This window comes from Rhynchophorus ferrugineus, unplaced genomic scaffold, assembly GCF_030347505.1.
Source record: "Rhynchophorus ferrugineus isolate W39M unplaced genomic scaffold, kcgeb_rfMv2 rfM2, whole genome shotgun sequence".
In the NCBI taxonomy this organism is placed as follows: Eukaryota; Metazoa; Arthropoda; class Insecta; order Coleoptera; family Curculionidae; genus Rhynchophorus; species Rhynchophorus ferrugineus.
The window spans coordinates 44808360-44831533 of record NW_027472581.1 but is presented as its reverse complement, the minus strand read 5'-3'; the positions used below and the strand labels follow the sequence as shown (position 1 = coordinate 44831533).

General features: G+C 31.2%; 1 long non-coding RNA gene across 1 annotated transcript in view; it reads right to left on the bottom strand.

The window, feature by feature from the left end:
• Positions 1–17956, bottom strand: part of LOC143189919 (uncharacterized) — a 34942-nt gene extending 16986 nt beyond the window's left edge. Inside the window, exons 1-2 of the long non-coding RNA XR_013004113.1 lie at positions 17828–17956; positions 14462–14486 (exon numbers count right to left, since the gene is read on the bottom strand). This is a non-coding gene — a long non-coding RNA (uncharacterized LOC143189919). The remainder of the gene's footprint in view (positions 1–14461; positions 14487–17827) is intronic.
• Between the last annotated feature and the right edge of the window lie 5218 nt (positions 17957–23174).

The following is a 23174-nucleotide window of genomic DNA, read 5'->3' as shown; positions in this document are numbered from 1 at the left end:
ATATGACGACAGCCTTCGTCTAATAAATCCAGGCGCATGCTGTTCAGTCGAATATATCCCTTGTATCCTCAGTTAGCGAATTAAGAGCGATATACATTAAAACAAGCACAATTGTTATAAATTGAAATCAGAGATAAACATTTTCTAGTACTTTTTGAAATATACTATAGGCCTATAAATGAGTTTTGTAATTTGAAGCCTTATTTTGAAAAATCGGTACATTGTATTTTATCCCAAGTATTGTATTTTGGTGTTTTCATAAAAACTGAAACGCACCTCAGATAGGTCATGATTCATATGTCGAAACAAGTAGTAATTAGATTGGGGTAGGACTTCCCATTTTAATCTTTCCAAGTAAGTCTCCACCGTGTTTGCAACATGTGGTCGAGCGTTGTCATGCTGATTAACAGTGAATGACATTCACTGTTGTCTTGTATTCCGATCGTTTCTTGCGCAGTGGTCGGCTTAAATATAGTTGATAGCGATTCCCATTGATTTATATAGCAGCTCATAGTATACCACATGAAGCTGATTCCACCAAATACATTAAAGTGATTTAATTAAGTTTTACACGGAACATCATCGAGTAATGCCTTCAAATGCTCTTCCTAATTTATTTAGGCTGTTGAGAATGCTCTTAGTCTTGATGAGCCAAAATCACCACCTTTAAAACCGAAACCAGTATTTACTTCATTCGCACTTCTATAAAATGACACATACTGAAACGTGAAGCCAGGCAGTGAAGTTTGAACATGAAGTAGGTTGGAAATGTACCCTATACCATTTAATACACTAACACAAACTGTTATAAATCTTTAAAAAATAAATTATATGACTGATACATAATTATTTTAAACCAATGACACTAGACAAGTAATAAATAATTGTAATTAAATAAGGATCGAATAAATTATAAGTTAGATAGTTGCAGACCGCATCGGAACTGTATGCACTGGAAATTACACAAAATAGACAGACAGTTTGGGGTTACGCCACTGGCTCAAAGTTTCACTTCAAATCAAGACTGTATAGATCTGACAGCGCACTCCAATGTCATGTAAGGACGGAGACGCACGCACCCTCCCGGCAACCTACCACTACCAATCGTTATTTCGCTGTTTCTTGAACCCTGGTATAGGTCGGGGTAACCCAGTTTCGGTTATCTTAGTTGATCGATAACTCAGCCCTGGAGTGTGCCAAATTGGGGTCGAATTTAATGCCGAAAAACCTTGTTCCAAGTCTTCGGGTCGCTTGAGCCCCCGTCCTAAATGGGAATTTTATGGATATAAATTACACTTTTGTAAGTAGAGTCATTTACTAACTAACGCAAACAACAGTGTGTTTAAATCAGGGAAATATTGCATGATTTAGTATCTTGTTCCCATCTAATATTATACTATGGGGTATAAAAATACATGCTAAACTAAATATGCAATATTCAGTAAAAATCGATAGGATTTTAATAACTTTAACTTGTTTAATGCTATATTTTCGGCTTTAACAATGTTAATTATATGAGAAATCCTATTAATTTCATTATCATAGAAATATGATATAGTTTAGTGATATTAATGGTTTACTAAAGTAAGTAGTGATTTAGCATATCTAACCCTTAAATCATTAATCCCGAAATATAATGAATACATTTTGGATTCAGAAAAATATAATAGTAGTAAAATATAATAATAAATATAATATAATAATAATTAAGTAAAACGCCAACAGTTCGCTATCATAAAGTTCTGAAACGTATATGGATGTATGATAATCGACTTCGGATACTAATGTTTTAATTTAATATAATACATTTTGAGTATATAACTGAGGACAGTTTAAAAAAATTTGAAATTAAAAATATAAATAGATAAAAAAAGACTCCCATGTTTTAACTAATCAGACTAGCAAAACATTAAGTTCCATATATTTATTCCATATTTTCTATAGAATTGATTGCAGCTTATTAATTTCGACTGAAATACTAATATTATTTGATATCGCCATCTCACAAAGCTCGTGATAATACATGAAAAATAGTAAATTTACGATATATTGTTACGAATAAACGATTCATTAGACTCATATATATACTCATATGTTTTCAAAATAACTAGTGATTACAAAATTACCTAATATATGAATGAACAAATGCCATTTATTCTTTACTGAAAATTGAAGCATCGGCTTCGACATCCGAAAGGCTCAGAAAAAGTTGAGAAACTACAATAACTAAATCAAGCACTGTCTATTTTCTTTCGTTGAAGTAGCAAACGCAAATCCCAGTGATCGTTCACTGAGTGCAGAATACGTTTTATAAAACTTCTTTATCCACTTTTTTAGCAAACTAACACTGATATTGCACTGAGTTCAAAGCTTCCGAAGCACCGCTTCTAACGAATCGTCACACGTACAGTCCACATCCACCGCTAAACCGCGCTTCACTACTAAAGCATGATGGGCGTGTCGATGGAGGCCCCTCCTCTCCATTCCGCCTTAATCGAGGTTGCGCAATGGAGATTTAGAAATTAAACTTTCTCAATGGACACCTTGTACAAATATAAAATTAAAAAACTATGTATAGATAAATATAGACGTATGTATGTTATAGTTGTATGTTTCATTTGTCGTTTTGGGCATTCTGGTTGAGATCCACTTAAATAAAGATAAAAGGTTTACAGAAAACTATAATAAAATATTTTTAAAAGATTAACCGGCTCTAAACTATAAATAAGGAACTCACTAAAAAGTAAAAAATAATCAAAATTAGATTCTAAACAAACAAAAAAACTTTTAAAATAAAATATGTAATAACTAAATAAAAATAAACAAAAACCTTATTTATTTTTTGTTTTTAATTTATTATTTTTGTGTATAATTTAATTTTGTGTATATGACACAAAATTATATTATTTTCGTATTATTTGTGCTTGGCACCGACTTAAAATTGATCAGTTGATAGTAGTTACAGTGCACTCTTTCAAATAAAAAAAGAATAAAAATCGATTCACAATTGACAGTGAAATCGGTGAACATACATAAAAAAAACATACAGTCGAACATAGCACCTCTTCCTTTTTTCAGTGTTTCAGTTCTATCAGTGCTGGAGATATGAACAGTGAAACGCTGCTTTCTTAAGTAAATAAATATACTATAATAAAACGTAATAAATAGTAAAAAAAATTATGAACCCATCGCCATCAAAATAAACTATATTCAATAAGTCTGAGATAGAATATGCTTACAAAAGCGAATTTGGAAAGAGGTACGGGGAAAATTAAACAATAAATACCTGTAAAAGAGTATAGCACAAATTTAAAAGTTTTTCAGAGAAATACAAGCAAGAAAATTGCTGCTACTTGACAACAGATTTGATGATTGATTATAAACAAATAAAATTTTGATACTAAGGATGGCCATGGGTATCTATTTGATTTTACAAAAAAAAATAACTAGAGTTATTAGGTTATTTGATATATCTAAGTAGATTTTTTATAATATATATTTCAGGAATACATTAAGGGTAATAAAAGGTGCAGTAGTTAAATTTGTCGAGTATTATTTTCGAAATGAACATCAGGTGCGCGTGTGGCTTCGCTTATATCCTATTGATCGGCATTTCCGAGAATTGCGGTATACCACCCTCTTTCCAAGAAAAGTGTCATAAAATAATCAACGAGGTACTTTTTCATTTTATTGGCAGTTTAGTATGAAAACGATGCCCTAGCCCAGATAAGCGTGGTGTAATAACAAAGCTCGTTCCTTTTTTGCACGGCATATCAATTAATAATAAGTACTGATAAAATACGGGTGATTCATGGCGAATGTTTGAGTTTGTTACACATCATTGCTTCGTAAATAATTTTATGAATGAAAAATATTCGCGAAAGTTAGAAATGTTGGCTCAGTTATTTATTGGAACATTTTGTTGTCGGGCGATTGATTAAACTTTACGACTTCATTGAGTGGGTATCATAGTACCACCTAAAGTTTTGGTATGGAATTGATAATTACATCGATTAAGATAATCATTCACTGAAAACGGTACAGACTCGGTAAAACCGAAGGTAATTTTACACATTTAGTTATCCAGTATTTTGGTTATAATCGTTGATAATTAACAAAAAGTATAATATACAAAATGGCGAGGAGTCAGTAACTCCCATAGAAGTTTTAATTTGTAATACAAGAAAATAAGTAGATTAAAAACTTCTGAGGTAGTTATGCTATAAAAATAAAGCCGAATACAAAAATAATACTTTTGAGAAAAAAGTTACGGCAACGAAATAATTACAAAACATAGTGGTAGAACTAGGTTGAAATTTACGATCTTATTTAAAATATAATTCTAAAAATAGTAGGATTAATTTTGAGGGATTCATAAAGATGGCATAATATGTGCTCTTCAACTGGGCTAATTTCGACGATTGTCAAATTTGCAAACTTATCGAATGATGGTAGGAAACTTTAACATCGATTAAAATTGTGTAAGTGTTGATTTTGGCATATTAAAAATGATGATTTGTATAGATTACAGATGTAGGTGCTGTGTTCCCAGGTGTGATTTGAAAATCAGGTTAAGCGTAGCTTTATGATTAGTAAAACTGATCAAATTGGAGGTTTTGGATGGAAACTAAAACGGGATTCTTGGCAAACAATATATTTTTATGTAGTTTCCAAATGTTACCAGAAGTATGGGAAAAAGTGGTGTCTTGCGAAAATATAATCCAAAAATTATATACCAACCAAACTTAATTAACCGTTCTTATATAATAATAATGATCACAAGCTTTGAATCTATGTAATGGAAATAATTGGGATCATGTAACTATATGAATGTCGAGAGTGATGAATAATATAATTCAACATAAACAGCATTATTGAGTTATCTTGTATGTGGTTTTTGAACATAGACATTTAGTTGTGTAGAATATCTGAATATAGTTGAGACTGAACAGTGGTTTAACAGAACAGTACACGGAATATCTAAAATTCACTACTCATTCTTATGTTATGATTAAGAATGTAATAAATTGCGATAAAGTTTAAACTGCCTTTATATGAAACGGTATGTTTACAATTTAATGTCCGTGATTTTTATTTACTTTAATTTGTCGAACAAACTGTATTTCTGTATTATTTAATATAAATCGACCCTGACATTTCGATATTTAAATGAAGGCCGATTGTCGAAATTCCCATGATGCTTTAATGAAGAATGTTAATTAAGAAGAGCAGCAACTGTTTTTATATTTCGTGTTTTAATTGTAAAAATGGGTCTAAGAATACAGGCGCCATAAACAAGTGTTACAAACGGATGATTAGATATGTAAAGTATATCTGAATATGTAAACATTTTAGGCAAGAGAGCACGATCTTATCTTTAATATTATATCGAGTTACCAAATAGGTTACTTGAATTTTTATAAGTTTTTTGCCTTATAAACGTGATGTTTTTTATCTCTTAATATTTGAATACGGAATATATAAAACGAAGAAACATTTATAATTAGTTTAACACTAAGACATTAAGACTAAAGTGATAATTATTTACTAAGTTAAGTAGATCTAATATCATTTAAAGTAAACACACAGGTTATACGAATAAACATTTAGATGACATAAAATCAATTAAAGATTCGATAAAATGATAAATTTGATAAAACATTGTTCCAAAGCGTAATTGTAACTGTCTCTTGTGTAATTAATATCATATCAACCTCTTCAAAACAGCTAAGATAGAAAACATACAATTTGATCCTTAAAAATTCACCCAATTAATTAAATTGATAAAACGATTGATGATTAAACTGATGAATGATTTTAAATTAAGGAGTTATATTTCTTTTGAAATTTAATTGAAGGACATAAATGAGCCTAATCATTAATTTGTTGGAATCTGAAAATGAAAAAATCCTGAGATTTAAAACTAGTAAAACAAATATATGAAAAGAGAAATCCCCAAATAAAAGTAAACCGATTATGTATACAAGAGAATGCTAAATCACTAGTAGAATGTAAAGAAAAATGTACGATTCCTTGAAAAAAAAAAGTGAAATGATTTTCCGATAATAAGAACTAAAAGACAATATGTTAAGTACCTGACTGGAAGTGAGACCTCTTAGCAGCGAAGCTTCTCATATAATTATAAGCCACATAAAAGATGTAACTATTTAAAGCAATAGTCAGCTTACGAAAACTGTACTGCTGGAGGAAGATGCAATAATAATTTAATTCAAACGACTATAGAAACATAGCTTCTCCAATTGATTATTTAATAAAGAATATACAATTATAATTATTGTAGCAACATAATTTAATTGTAAATAGTATGTATTGTACTATTTAAATGTAATGGTCACTTACATATGATATTAAATGTTATTTTGAAGCTAACAAATTACAGTAATTATCTCTTTCCTTTTCTTTACCAAAAGAGTTTGAAAAGAAATATATACATCTTCGTCTTACTTAAGGCACGGTTGAAATAAAAATTAGTAAGCACATGTTGGAATGAAATAGGAATAAACCAATTACTATTATTATATTATGCATTGTTACTTTCCGAATATTAAAATACGATTAAATATATTTGGGATCATTATTCCATTTCTATTTTCACACTGCCACTTGCCAATTTAAGATTATTTAAAATTAACTGATCTTGTACGGCATAGAGAATTAAACAATTATCTCCGTCCTTTCCTTTCCCAAAATTAGTGCGGAAAGGGGTTCGTACATCTCCGTCTATTATCACGAGTAGAAAAACAGCCCCAGACTGACTATATATTACTATACTGAAATAATAATTACTATTTTCACTCGATAGTTTCCAATGCTAGTTTTATATTTGCATAGATTTAAATCCTCAGTATCGTCGTTCAACATGTCGCCTCTTCTTTCCTTAAATAAATTAATATAATTAAAGTAATTAATGGTTTTCAATTAATTTTTAAATCTCCTCATATTTCATAACTTATGTCGGTAGAGTTGCTTTATTATGAAAAACTAATATTACAAAATCTTTTCGGGCCGCCAAATCGATATAACATCTTAAATTGGCTGACTGATTGAAGTCTAATGACCTAATGATTGTCAAATGAAAAAGTAAATTCACTACTGCTTTACAGATTCACTGAAGTACGATATATATTTTATAATACAAAACAACTATCTAGTCTTAATAATAAAATTGTTAATGAAAATTTAAATGGTCATATGATATGTCGAAATTTTTTTAATGATGATATCAGGACCTAAATGACAAATCCGAAACAGGTTTCTCAAAATGTATTTAGTAAAATTCGTGTGTATAATTAATTTTTTCTCGCTCGCAAACACGATGGAATTTAAAAATAGACATTTACTTAACGAAATAAATTAACTAAAATTAGTTATGTACTAATTTTTTCGTCAATATTTCACTGGAATTGTATATTTGAAATTTTCCGCTACTGACCGATATGCGAACCGATTGGTAACCTTTGGTGAATGCGATGGGTGTAGCAACACACCAGATGACTGGTAATTTACATAATTTAGGACGTCATCTATACAAATTTAATTTAATGATTTATTGTCATCCTACAACGACGTCGGTTTGTTTCTTAAGACGTAAGCATGTTATAAATTTGTTATCTCTGCTTAATTTAATGTTATTTTAATAAGCGTGGGATTAATTAAGGTGTGAGCATTGATTAAAGGGAATCACATCACATCTAGATAACATTCAAGATAAGATAAATTCTCAGTAGGTAGTATCAATTTAATGTGAATTTGAAAATAATGAAAATTTTTAATGGCGATTTATAAAAGTGAATTGTACCTGTTTCAAATATTTTGGTCTGTCCGCTCTATTCGGCAAATGAAAAAAAATCAAAAGAAGCCTGGAAGGGACCGAGGTTAGCCAGGATAAGTTGACAGCGTAGCGTCGAACTACTGGTTAATATCAGGAATCGGGTATCCGAAGCCGAAATATAGAATGAAAAAATAAAATCAAGTAAGAAGCTGTTTTATTATTGGCAGCCAGGATAGTACAAAAATTCATATCGGTTTCAGCAATAACAGCAAGGAATCGAAAGCATAAGAAGCTAGCTAAAGTTAAGATTACTTATTACTTATTATTACACTTATACACTATACAAGTTCATGTGGTTTGTTTCGTTTTTATCCGTTTGATTTGGAAGGCATCGTGCAGCTCTTCGTTGGTTATGTAGCGATAAGCACTGGTAATTAATAGTAAAATTTTGTTTTGGCTGCTTTGGATTACCAGTTCGTTGATGTTTTAGTACAAACCCATGTATATAGGTCCAATTTGGTTTTATAATTAATTGATAAATCAATCTCTTTGATTAGGTCAAATTGAGAGTACCTTCTGACTAACCAGCACAGATGCTATGCATTTTGTCTGACATGATGTTCCAATTTAACCTACCATCGAGATGTATGCCGAGGTATCTAGTTGATTCTGCTTGATATCATTGTATTGATCATTTGTAGATTTTGTTGATAGCTACTTGTATTTTTTCTACTTTTTCTACACAGTTATCTTTGGCTATGGTAACAACTGTAGCGTCGGTAAATATTCCAAGTACGGTTTCATTTTTTTGTTGACATATCAGCAGTGAAAAGCAGATGCAGGAGTGGTCCCAGGACACTAACCTGGGGAATTCTAGCCGAAATAGGTTTAACTGTTGAGAATCTCCCTTTTCATGCGAGACTCTAAATTTTCTCTCGAAAAGATATGATTCAGCAGCATTCAGCAGTCGACACCAATTCCGCGGTAGCAATTAGCTCATTTTGTAGCTGTTATTCTAATATTAACTAAGACTAACTGAATAAAATGTTAGCTTTTCTGTTAGAGTAGTACCAGGAACATTTAATCGATAGTTCTTCGCCCATTCCCGTAAATGGTTAGACGAAACAAATAATTAACAAATAAACATATATGATTAAACAAAAATGTCTAATAGATAGACTAGTAATATTTTAGCCGTCAGCTACATATTCGTATTGAGAATGTGGGAGCATCTGGCAGACACGAAACAAGCTTTTAGTACCAATCGTTTCGAATTTGGCCAGAACGCTTTCCCGTGCGGCCGGCCGCCGAGCGCTCTATCGCACAATTTAATGCCGATTGATGCATGCAACCATGTATTTACTATATATATGCTAACATCTAAGCCAGTTTCGTGTCTTTAACCTTAGTCGCGATCGCAAAAATAACTCCAAACAAACAATTAAAACACGATATCACGAATTTCCTTTTCGGCCTCAAGGTTATGCACAAGCCAAGAGGTTGACGCACTCGGTCGGTTTTTCCGGCGTCGTCGACGACGTGATGAGGTACGCATCACGTGTGCAGAGCTCAAAAAGGAGCCGCGACTATCGGTAGTGACGATTTTCGACTGTTTTGATTGCGTTTTCCGCCCGTGCTTTTAAGGCGAATCTGAATCCTTGGATCGTTCGTGGTTGCTTTTTAATCAACCATCTCGCTCGGATATCACTTCCTCGGCGCTGTAATAACAATGTCTTACTAATACAATATTCAGAAGATTTAAGTGCAATATGATATCAAGTCAATGGAAGAAACATTATGTTATATTACTGAGGCATACGGTTGTGTTTCACATACAATATTCTGAGAAGATTTAACTGTATTTTTATCAATTACATCTTATATTAGATATGCTTATTATAATCTTAATTACAAATTAATTTATTACTACTGTCCAGTTATACTTGCATTAATACACAAGAAAGGGAAATACGGGATTAATACATCAGTATGTATTCCCAAATTAACATAAAACGAAACTACTAAAGCTAAAGTTAAGAGTAGCACTTATACACCATACAATTCCGTATGGATTCGTTCGCGACAAATTTCTGATATGCTGCGAGTTGTCCAGTAACTGTATTGCTTCCATGTTGCTGTGATTTATTTCAACTTAAATCATGAAATCACTTCCTCAATCCAATTGATTTCGAGCTAATCGAACAGCTCTTCGTTGGTTGAATAGCGATAAGCATTGGTAATTAATCGTAGAATCGCATTAAACGTAGGTCCAAATTAGCTTTATTATTGAGTGATAAACCAATCTCTTTGATTTTAGGTCAAGCTGAGAACATCTTTTGACTAACCAGTACCAAATTTCCAATTTAACCATCGAGATGGAAGTCCAGCTATTTAACTGAATGGGTTTGATAAATCGAACATCCGTCAAGTGATATAATTAAGTTTTTGTTATTTCATTGCAAGGCAACATTAACATCGACAAATTTGGAGTTATTAAGCTATATTTCCCAGTCTCTAAATCCATTTGTAGATTTTGTTGACTGCAACTTGTACTTTTTCAACCACCTCAGACAGAGATATATTCTTTTCCATGATCACTGTGTCGTCGGAAAATGTTCCAAGTACTGTTTCTTTTGTTGTTCGGATATCAGCAGTGCATTTTCTTTCCCATGTAGTAGTAGTAGGACAAGTAGCTTAGTCCCAGATGTCATACCCGGTCAAAAGCTTCCGAGACATTTAGGAATATCGCAGTGCGGTATTTCTTTTCTTCAAATGCTTTTCAAGAACTGCTTTAATCTGTGCACTTGGTCGACGGTCCAGTGGTGGTTTCGAAATTCAAAATTCAATAGTTAGGTTCAAAGTATTAAGTTTTAACAGCAGCTTCTCAAATAATTTTGATATCGCCGGTAGAAACGAAATAAGCCTGATCTGACTTGTTATGCTGATTTGATTTAATCGTATGGTGATAATATATTGAGATTTATCATGAAAGGTTGTTTAATTAATTTAATAAAATTTTGTTTCGTCGTGAGCTTGGAAAATTTATAATTGTCTATGAAACATAAAGTGTATGTCCGACCACAGCTCTATATGATAAACATCACAAATTGGTCAACGATTATATTAAAACGACTGGCGAATTACTTAAAATATATCTCATATCATGTAGGAGCATTATCAATGAATATATTGGCCATTGGGTAATTAAATAAATAGAATACATTACATTATGTCTACGGAGACTATCATATCGTCTTGTAAATGAGAACAAACAGCGTCGATTTTAGTGCTACTACGAATACTGAGGCTTCAGACAATGAGATGATGAAGGTAGCAAGTCCTGAATAAGACAAGTAAGCGGTTGGAAAGTAAAAATCATTGACAAAATTTAAAAAACTATTATGTTTGAAGAATGATTCCATTCACTGAATGATCCACTTCAATGATCATTTTGCAGCTTAATAATTGTACTATCGTCATTTTTTATTTGATTGTTGATATTGTAGAACCAACTCTTGTAGATTATTGTAACATACAAATAATTAATTTTAACCTAGTAAACAGAGCTTAGATTCCTAATAAATGTATTACATCCCTTTTATAATCTTACACTAACTCAATGATATTATATACGTTTATTTAATTCTTTTGCGCCCTAGACCTCATTCAATAGCATCTGCTTTGTTTTTAAGACTGTCTTAAAATAAATGGGAATTCTTGAATATAGACACTAATAATTCTATTGGTATCATCAATTAATAAACCGTTGGAAGGGCATAGGCTTTATTAATGTTCGATTAAAATACGTAATTATTGGATAAATATAAACGTATTTAAGAGATCTTTAGGCACAAATCAATTAGGATCACAAAGCCGACTTTAAGTTTTGTTTTAAAAACGTTAATAATTAAGGTGTGTATTCGATTAATCAAGGGCAGTTGTTGATATTTCATAAAGATGTACAAGATACATTCTGCTTAAAATAGATAGTAGAGAAAGTATAACTGCAAAAAACAGGTATACTTAGCATTCGTAGATTTGGAAAAGGCATTTGATATTTGATAGAGAGAAGAAAAATATTATGGAAGCAGAAATACTTAGGATAAATACAAATGCTTCATTACAGACAATAAGAAATTAAATACCTTCAGAACTCAAGCTTAACTAAGACAAGACGGAAGTCTAAGCTCATCATTGTTCATAATATATATAATCGAAATGACGAAACTATACATAGGATATAAGAATATGAAAAAAAGCTAGAAGTAGCTTTTGATGATGATGAATTAATAACAATTAGTGAGAGATATTGATAGCCAAGTTATGTATCCCTGACTATGCGAGAATAATTAATGAAAAGAGCCTAGTATCTCATGTAATACGGATTTTTTAATAGGTATTTTTGAACGTGTGACTTGCCAATGCCAATTTATTAAATTCCATAATAATCCAAGTCAAATTACCCAAATTGTGAGAAAAAATTTGTTGATTTCTCAAAATATTAAATTATTGAGTTATTAAGCTGTATTGTTCATATTTTATAAAATTTCCCATTCTCCAGCTTTTAATCCAATAAATATTTGGTCTTAACGAACTCTCAACACAGGGAAAGGTAAATAATAAAATTTAATTGATCCTGAAGCTGAAGGTAATAGCGTCAGTAACTGACTGTCTTTGGAGTAATTAGTAAGGAGGTCTACTCTTTGACAAATGGTTGGAACAATCAAAGACATTGTTAAATTTGGAGGTATAAAAATAAACATGAGACCCTTTAATAGCGAATGTATCTTGACAGACATACAGGATCGATTTGTAGCTAAAATTGTATATTAAATAATGTTTAAATACCCGCAGGTATATATTATTAGAGTTAATCAACATATTTCTAAACAAATCAGGTAAAATCAAATATGGGAATACTGTGAAATAAAATTGTTTGCGGGATATTAAAGTGGTAATTTGTAAAATAAATAACCTATAAAGTTTGACCTCGGACATTTTGAACAATAAGTCCACTGATGAAGATTTAGAGAAACTCCTTTCAATAAACGCTTGAAGGTCTCGCGAATGGTAATCTATTTTCCTCACTAACTGATATTGAGAGCCACTGCCTTTTTTCCTTCCACTATATTTTCTACCACTTTAACGATAATGTATTATCAGCAGTTGATGAAAAATATTAGGACGAATTTGTACAATTATTTAAATGAATAACATGTGAAAAATATAATAATGTACAGTAGAACGATAAACTAACAAATATTAAGCAAAAAAAAAACAATATACTAGTATACGTTCATGGTTCCAATTTAATAGACTTATTCTATTCACGGTAATGTATGAAATAAAAGTTACAAATTATTTTTATTACAGGAAAAATTCGTTTATTTTAAAATTTTCGACGAAGCTATATTATTATTCGAGATAATATTTGCTGTGCCGACGGTACTCCGTCCACGTATACTCCACCTGAACGATATTTGATGAACTATGATGCAACATACTTAGCAGTTCTATCAATACATTTCATCATTAAACTTGTATTTGTGACACATTATTTGAATATAAATACCGTGAAAAAATCTAAATATGTCCCTAATAATTAAAATTCAATTATTTATATTTAGCAGTTTTTTTTAATAAGCTGTTGTTTCATTAATGAAGCGCTGTCATGGAAAATATCCCATAAGAGTTTTCTCACACAATTCTATATATATTTAAAAACATCTGAGTTATGAAAGAATATCACTATTATACAGGCCTGGGAAAATAAACAAGTCTTTATAAACACCGATACTAGTTAAGATATTTGTTATCTTACAGCACTGGTCATATATAGAGAAACAATGTTGGAATTTAAACAACGAAATGTATTTTTTCTTGCATATCCATTCTATGTATGTAAGAAAAACTTGTGTTTTGTTATGGATAATTATGGTTATGGTAGGATGTGTGTGAATCATTTATAAAATTTTTCGTAAATTTATTCTAAGTAAATTTATTGGAGGAATTCAAACAAACCACTGTATCTAGATATATTTCTAGACTGTGATAATCTTTAGCTCCAAAATATGGCACATCCAAAAAAATAACTACAGGAAGCCGATAACGTGTGTAGAAATTATGTGTGAGACTTAAGAACCTAAGAAATCTCTCATTTTATATAAAAATACACAAGTCGGATTAAAATTGTACCAAAGAAAGAAAGTTCAACCAATGGCATATAATAGAAGTTTCAAGTACCTGGATATTCTATATAGAGTACAATGGTACTTATATTGATGAAAAATTGCCGTTGATTTGAACATTTCAACATGGCAATAGCCTCACAAACAATCAAAAGTAATAAAACAATGTTTGATATTAAAGGAGAACATTTCCATATTTATATGATTATCATAAAGAATTCTAATTCATAATCTTAGGAATCAACTCTGTTAAACTAAATAAAGCCTAGCTAAGTTTAAAAAGTGATATGTTTGGTGTATTGATGAAGTCTTGAAACGGTTTTAATTTTAGGATTTAATAAATATATTAATTGATGTAACGAATTCATTGATACATTAAATATATTGAAATCAATGACTCAGAATTCTTGCAAATTATTCAGAAGTTCTTCTATCGTACAAGGAAAGCTATTATTAATATTTATGTAAATAGTTTACTTACGATTTCGACACTTGACGTTGATAATCTAAAAAATAAAAAGGAATTAATAAATTAAACTCTGTTAAACTCTGACAGGGGTTTTAATTAGAAAGGAAATAATATAACAATCTTTACAATAACTTAAGTATAAACGTTCTTTATCTCCCCGACCTGTCTTCTAATCATGCTAATTTGAATTTCCGCAACCGAAAATACTAACAAGAAAATTGCCCGGTACCATTGTGTCGTACGATCAAACAATTAAACTTAGTATGCAGTAAATAAAACAACACTCTTTCAAAAAAAAAAAACTTCTCAAAAGTAGCTGTCATTGATAGTCTAGTTTACAGTTACGAATAACTCATTTTATACGTCTACGGTGAACTTGTCTCCATTTTGAATAGCACCGGATGCTGGTAAACTAATTAAACTGATATAAAAATTAAAATCATTTCTTCACACACCTACTAATCTAAGATATAATTAATTCAATACGGATTTTTATGAACGTACTGATCTTCTGATTAAATCAATATGATTGAAATCATTGTTGTTTTCAATGCTTTATATGCAGTCCAAAGAAAGATACTCATGAGACGAATTGTACAAGTTGCGGGCATCCCTGGCTTCTTCAAATTGATGAACATGGAAGACGTTAATGAAATGTAATTTTACACTAAAATAATATAATTGGACATTTACTGGACATCAATAATACCGATGTATTCCAGATTTAATGTTGAAAAAAGGAATTATCTGGGTTGAGGCGTATTTCTCCCAGATATAGTGTTATAAATTAAAGTAGATAATCAAGATCCGCTCTTTACACACTTTATGAGATCAGAAGACCTGCAATAGATTATCGACATTGGTGGGGTTTGATGTGTGAAATCCTGTGGCATCGATAGTAGTATTTTTATGGAGAAGTTTCTATTTACCTCTACTCTTGTTTATTTTATCGAAAAATCAGTTATGAAATAATTATGATAGAACTATTATAGTTTTACACATTTCATTAACTTGCTCCAAAATTGGCAAAATATGGTAAATATTGTATGTAACTCAACAGTTAGGTACAGACACAGCTCTATTTTCTAATTATGAAATTATAATTTTTGTTAGGCCTCGTATCAAAAACAGAAAATGATGTTTGCTAAAACGTTTTCATATCTAAATGATATAGATAATTACATAAAATTAAACGTCACAAAACATGAACCTACTAAAACAAAAAACACCCACCAGAATTTTTATGATATTACTAACCGAAAAAAAAAATCAATAAAATAAATCGAATATCGGTTTTATTCTCAATCGAGTGAAAGTTTTCGGTTGCGAAGGCTACTACAGATCGGAATATATCGTGTAATTTGTCTGCGAAGAAACAGTTTCACTACCACCGTCACGACGATCAACACCACCACCGACGCCTGCCTAAAAAGGTTCCGATTAACTCTAGATGGCTGATGCAAAACGAACAAAGAATGTCGTTCTTTCATTTGTACGGTTATAGTGCTCTTTGTCTCGAAGGTTGCTTGAGAATTCCATAGACAACTCGCGAAACCAATGTCAATTCTATTTTAAGAAAATGGTCGCGGCCTCAATTCGTCGACAATGAACAATGAACCGATTCAAAAAGGATTTCTAAAGACGATTCACTGGGTATTTTAACAGCGTCATCGTTTAGGCAAATTGATAATAATAGAATAACGTGAAATGGATGACGAATCAGGAAATGGTCCCTCGTTTGACTTTTGTTCTCGTGATTATAATAGCAACCATTTCATTTTCCAAGAGCAATTCAGAAAATTCAAAATTTGGCACCGATACTCACCAGTGAATAAGCAGCTTTAGTGATCTAATCTCATTTTTAATATATATATATATATATATATATATATATATATATATATATATATATATATAAATATATAATATATAAATATAACAGTAGAAGACAGTTAGACGCATACTTTCGACACATTTTTTTTTGAAAAAATGATTGTATTTCCAGGACATTAAAATATCTCACAGTTCCGGAACTAGAGACCAGACTAACAATTTTCGTAGATAATGAATACATTTGAGTATGTTTATATTATTTTAATGATAATTAAAATATCTGCAAATATTTCGAAATATTACACAACTGATATGAAGGAAATAGTGACACTAGTTTACACAGTTAACACAAGTTGCTTTCGATGACTGTCATGTTATAGTTGTATATTAAAACAAAAAAACAAAAATAAAACGCACCCCTTCATTGTCATCTGTCATGGTATGTCGTATTAATTAGAATTATTGCTTGCTCCATTTGCTTCTTTTGCTTGTTTTCTAACGAAAGGCGGGGTGATTTTATAACAAGTCTATAATTTTATAAAAGGGTCCTGATTACTTACGCTGCTGCATATTGTCAAAGATCACGTAATAAAAAATATAAATGTACGACACTCAAAACCGTGATTAAATATGTTAGTCTTACGTCGGAATATTGTTATCAACATTTTTTATAATCAAAAACCACGCATTTGGGATTTGCAAGATTGAACAAGTTAACTAAAGATTTATTTTACTTAAATAAGTGAAACGTTGGGAAATAGAATATAACTAAAAATTTCATACATAAAATTACCTTAATACGTTATTATTACTTAAGGAATTTTCCTTGAGAGTATTGTATTGATAGAGTTTGATTATGATTACAAAACGAATTCCAAATGATTTATGCTCATGGTAAATAAAAAATCACTTATTAATTCTCAGTATACTAAATAAAATAGTCTTGGTAAACAGAAACAAAAACTTCTAGTTTCTACAATTTAAAAGGTCAGAGAATAGGAAAAACCACTAACTGTATATAGGCGAGATATAAAAAGCCACAAGTCCAGGAAATCGACGTGCTGGACATGCGAGATTACCTTGAAAGCCTTGTATGGAGTAGGACAGCACAATTCTTAGGCAGAATCTACGAATGTACATTGTATCGAGCAAACTTTAGAAACAACCAAAGACATAACATAAACGCATACCACCAAACGTATACTTAAGAGTTATTAATTCAATTATGTATAAATCGTGAAAACGTATATTACATACAATAATGATACGACTAATCGTTTTCAAATTATAGGCCGGTATTCAAATTGCATGAAAAATAAATCTATTTTATTATTTAAAATATAGTATTAAAACCCTTGTGCAACCCAGCAGTAATATCATGACATTATAATTATTTTCCTAAAATTTTACTCTTGCACAATATTATTTTATAACGAAACTTGATATCATAATGTTGAAAATGTTAATATAAAGTAAGGACTTTTTATGACTAATGACAACGTTAAAAAATACTCAAAAATCAAAAACAATAAAAAAAATACGTACCTTGTAATCGAATAATTGTGTTAATCCCATTCAATGGTTTCGATAATTGCACCTTTATTCGAACCGTATAAATGCAACTGCAAGATGGAATCGTTAAAAACTACTTCGACAATGAAAAATATCTATAGACCAAAAATGAAGAGAAAAAACGAAATTCCAAGGACGATCGCGTGACGTCGCGTCTGAAACTTTCAGCCAACGACCGACATCGAAAATTATGACCCGTTTGTGATAAAAATTGATCGGAGCACGGGGCACCTTATCCCACGTAGTTCGCATAAAAATCGCCTGTTACCAAGCCGACGAAAAACGAAAAAAAAGCAGTCGGCGTAGTCATGACCGCCTTGGTTTTTAGGACAAGGCTATCGCCGACCGGAGCAAAATTGCCGAAAAAATTACCACTATGGAGGGGGGTCCACCATTCACTGTTCAAATTGTCTAAAAAATATATATATATCACTCGTCCACCACCACGCGAATTTTAATATTTTTTACAGTTCCAGATAGCTTTTAATTTGTTTCGATGTCACCGGATGCAGTCATCCGCCTTGCTTTTATTTCAAATTCGCTGTCGGATCTTTTTCTCAGAACAGTGATGATGACAGAACCAGACAAGTCTATGTTCGGAACCGACACTGCCAAGCACACCATCCACCACGAACGGAGCTACGAAACTAATTCTTGCAACACGTTACAAAGCTCGCAAGAAATGATCGCCAAAAGTGCAGCTCGGCACGTCTAGGGAGGCCCGCGGACGAACGACGACGCCGAATCTGTCCGAGTTGCTATGCAATGGTGTAAGTCAGCCTGTCTGGTGGGGTCCTTAACCTTCGAGCATCGAGTATAGATCGGAGGGGAACGAACACGTTGCCAATTCTATATTTTTTAGGGAATTTTACGGACCAGATACGTACTCATTAATAAATATGTTAATGCTGAATTTTAATACAGATTTTGTTTAAGTATAATTTTGAGACAGCTAAATAACAAATTTGCGTTAAATAGAAATATTTTTTCGACTAAGACTTTTGGACGACAACTAACTTTGGACAGTAATAATAATATATTTTTTACTTAACCTAAAAATAATTAAAAAAAATGACAAACGGTACAATTTAAACAATTTTACTTTAAGCAAACTACATAAAGCAGGCGCTAGTTGTTCAACTGAATGTTTGAATCAAATGAGTTTCAATAGTTTGTGTGTCAAATATATTGGATACACGTACCGGCTAAGTTAATCAAATAGTAATGATGAATACAGTAGCATTATATTAAGTTTGATATGAATAACTTTGGTAATTAATTTATTAATTAGTATTTGTATGTTTCTTTTTTTTAGAGGGTGGTGTAAGTACTATACGTTGATAGGCAAATGAAATAAGATTAATAGAGTTAGAAAAATGTACCTTTTTCGTATTTAAGACAAGTTGATAATTTATTTTATTCAATTGCGAAATATAGTAATTTGTCATGATAAGTTGAGCGCCAATGACACTTACTCGTAAACTGATTTAATTGAAATTTTTTCAGTGGGAACTTCGATAATTATTGCATTTTTTTAAAAATAATTTTTCCTATATATTACTCGTTTATTTTTTCGAATTTTTGAAAGAAAAGCTAGCCACGGAACAAAGGCCAATGAAGGTAAATAGAATGTCACAAGTTATTTTGTTGAGAAAATCAATGAAAACTTGCGATTATTTAAAAGCTTAAAACCGATAAAATCGATCTTCGAAATAAATCGAAAGACTTCTTCACAAATTAATATTAGATATTATGCTTTATAAATAAAACGTATATTTTAACTATAACAAGCTATATGGAGTTATTTTAATAGTGGACGAAGTGGATAAAGTAGTTACATCAGTACAAGGCAATGACTGTGTTGCTTCCCCAGAAGGTTGCAAACATGCCATTGCATTTCGATTAAGCCGCTTAATTGGTATTGTCTTGTGTGAAATGTAAACAAATAATTTTTTAGAAGTTGTTTATTGTATTATCTCATTGAGAGACCACGCGCCACTTATATATTTTAGAATTCATAATTACCACGCAAAATAAATAAATAACATAAATGACTTGGCTTCTAATGTTTAGGGTTTGTTTGCATAAAAATGGATTTCGTCGGACTAAAGGGTTTAAAAAAAATCGATTCGATTTAAATTTTAAAATATTTTAGAGAAAATCTTGTTTTTTTTTAAAACCCCCTGCAGATCAAATACATATTTAAGAAATAGTAAATATACTAGAATATTCTAGGATATAACAGTTTTTGCCAATTAGTCCATGCCTATTATGAATTGAACAGCATGGTTTTAGAGTTTTCTAATAAAAACTATATGGATTCATGGTATCAAATAAATATTAATGTTAATAAAAGTAAAATGATAAAATACATAGCAAGTTTAGAGAGTTTTATAAGCTTTAAGAGTAAGTTTCTTTAGGCACGTTTTCAGCTTTTTAAATAATTAGGGTGATAATAGGTGCTTGCATGTATTCTGGTGATTTTTTCACATGAAAAGGGCATTTATTGACAAATATTTGAATAGTATATATTAATTAAACTATTTAGCTAAGGGGTAATCAGAAGGCGCTATGCTCGGTGGGTAAGCGTTGCCACATAAGAGGATGACGTGGTTGACATTATTGCTGTTTCATTCGGTTGCTATCAGCTCGCAATACACCATATCTTGCCAGCAAGATGACCATAATTTTTTACGTATAGTATTATAGCAATAGATCTACTTTTCATCGCCATTTTTGGCCTTGTAATTAGTGTGGTAGACTCCTTTCTTTTACATTTTTCCTATTGCATTTAAAAATCGAGAAACAGCTCATTTCATCGTCTGAAAGTGGTTTAACCTGGATCTAGATCGGATCTCCTGATAATTTGAGTTTTCATCCAATACGTTCTGAAATGATTCTCTTCGAACTCGGCCCAAGTTTAGAGCAAATCTGGAAATGGAATATGACAGAGAAGGGTAGCATCACTATAAGTGTAAAAGTATTTAATAGCAGAATTCTTCATATCACATAACACAAGTAATGAATGTCGAAATTTCAATCTTGAGAGTTTCTATTTTATGTAAGAGAATGTCAAAAATCGAATTTTCCAGGTAAGTTAGTTTTTTAATAAGTTGTTATGTATACACAGAAGGATCTAATATGATTTATATCGTTTAATTTTAAACTTTTAACTGAAACTTTTAGATTGCATTTCACTTTAAATGTTCACTTTCAGTCAGTTTTTCGTCCAAAATACACTTAACTAACAAGCAATAAACGAATATGGCGGGTGTTAGAGGGTGCATGGTCGGTCGAAGCATCCTCAAAGCTACCAGACTCGGTACACTTGATTTTTAATTTTTGTATGCTGTCAACGCTGAGCCATTTGTGCCGAGAAAGGTGTATTGAATGAAGAAATGTGAATGAGAAAGGTGAAAATATCTTTCTACATTTTTAGCCTTCTGCTATGCTTTTTAGCTTCGATATTATATTCATAGTTCTTAAACTTTTGAAAACATTTTTGATAACATTTCTTATTTTCATTATCCTTACCACATACTTCGACAAACAATTGATTCTTACTATTCATTATCGAATCATGAATATTTCAAGGCTATGTTATTGATATAACAAAATGTTATGTCAGTTGTGAAAATTTACTATAGGGCGTTTTACATCAGGCAATATTAATATAATTTATTGATGGATTATTATTTTATTAATGGGCAATTATTTGTACATCTGATTTATTTTTAAAGAAATATTTGAAAATTAATCTTTTTACTATTTATTTATCGCTTAACTACATTGAATTATTAACATATTTTCAAGAACGATAAACTCCTACTAGTACGATAATCATGAATTCGAATTTTGCAGTGCATGCATGTAATTTCAGTATATAAGTAACAGTGTAAAATCTAACAAGGATCTCCGCCTTCTGACTACAGGCGCATCAGCCTGCTTAGTTTGATATCCAAGATGCCGAAAGAGCGATACTGTTTGCTCTCAACCTGTTCACTTAGCAGATCTAGACGAACATCACGGGTTTAGAGCCAAACATTCATGTGCACATCAGACCACTATATTGGCCGCAGAAATTTCACTTCGCCATGAAGAAATAACACAAGGTCTGTGTAGTATTTATGGACCTAACGAAGCACGAAGAAACTTCACAAATAGTTTTAAAGGCAGAGCTATTCAAACCTGGCCAAGACCAATAATGTGATCCCAATTAATGGTAACTTTTTTGTGAAATTTTAGCTATAAGAATCAGCAACTTGAAAGACGTTTAGGGATCAGAAAGATACTGCAGCGACCTTGAGTCATGTCGAATTTTACATTGTAAAATACCCAGAAATATAATCCCAGATTTTGAACATAGGCGGGGTGCTAGCAGCGCCAGCTATAAAAGGATAACGATTATCTGGCAATCCCGAAACGTTTATCTGGGATGTTATTGAAGGGTACTTTCGATCATGCATTTATTGACCAGCGTTCAATTGCCACCATCGACTGCCCAAGCCTCGCCTACAGGTAAACCCAGCGCCGCAACGTTTCATTTATTTGTATTTCCTTAATATTTTTTAAATATTTTTCATTAATTGAGTCATATACTAACCCTAACCTCCATTGTTAGTGTATATTGTGAAATTGTTGTTTTACAAATAAAATCTAAAAGGGTTCCAATGGAGCTATCGAACATTTTCATAAAATTGGGGAGATCATATTTACACAAAAAAAAAACATATATTACACTGTAAGTCTTAATGCTATCTAATTAATAATTATTTTTTCCAAGAAAACATTGTTATCAATTAAGGACAAGAAATTCGATCTATAGATTTTTTAATTTAAGAGACCCAATTATAATATACAATTGTAATAAGTAGTTGTTATATTCGTGGTTTTTGCAATGTATAATATATGCTTATTATTTTTATTTATTTTAATATCACGTGAGAGTGTGTATCGTCAAAAAACTATTAGCTCAGTAAAATTTGATTGGATTACTAATAATAGGCTGAAAAGCTCTCCTCTTGCTCATCATTTTAGCTTCAACCATTTGAGAAAATTCACAGAATTCATTCAAAAGTGACATACGCTTAAGATTCTTTCGAAAGACTGTAGGTGGTCTTGCATTCGATGGGAATTATTGGTTTAAAGTGGCAGTTTATGGAATATAGTTGTATTTCGTCATGATTGATTAGCTCATCTGGGATTCTCGATATTTTTGGGCAAAGGCACAATGTTATATGAGTCATGTTATATAATGAAATCTAGAGAAAATAAAATCTTAGATTATTGTTCCATTAGTTTCAAATATTTTCATATTTAA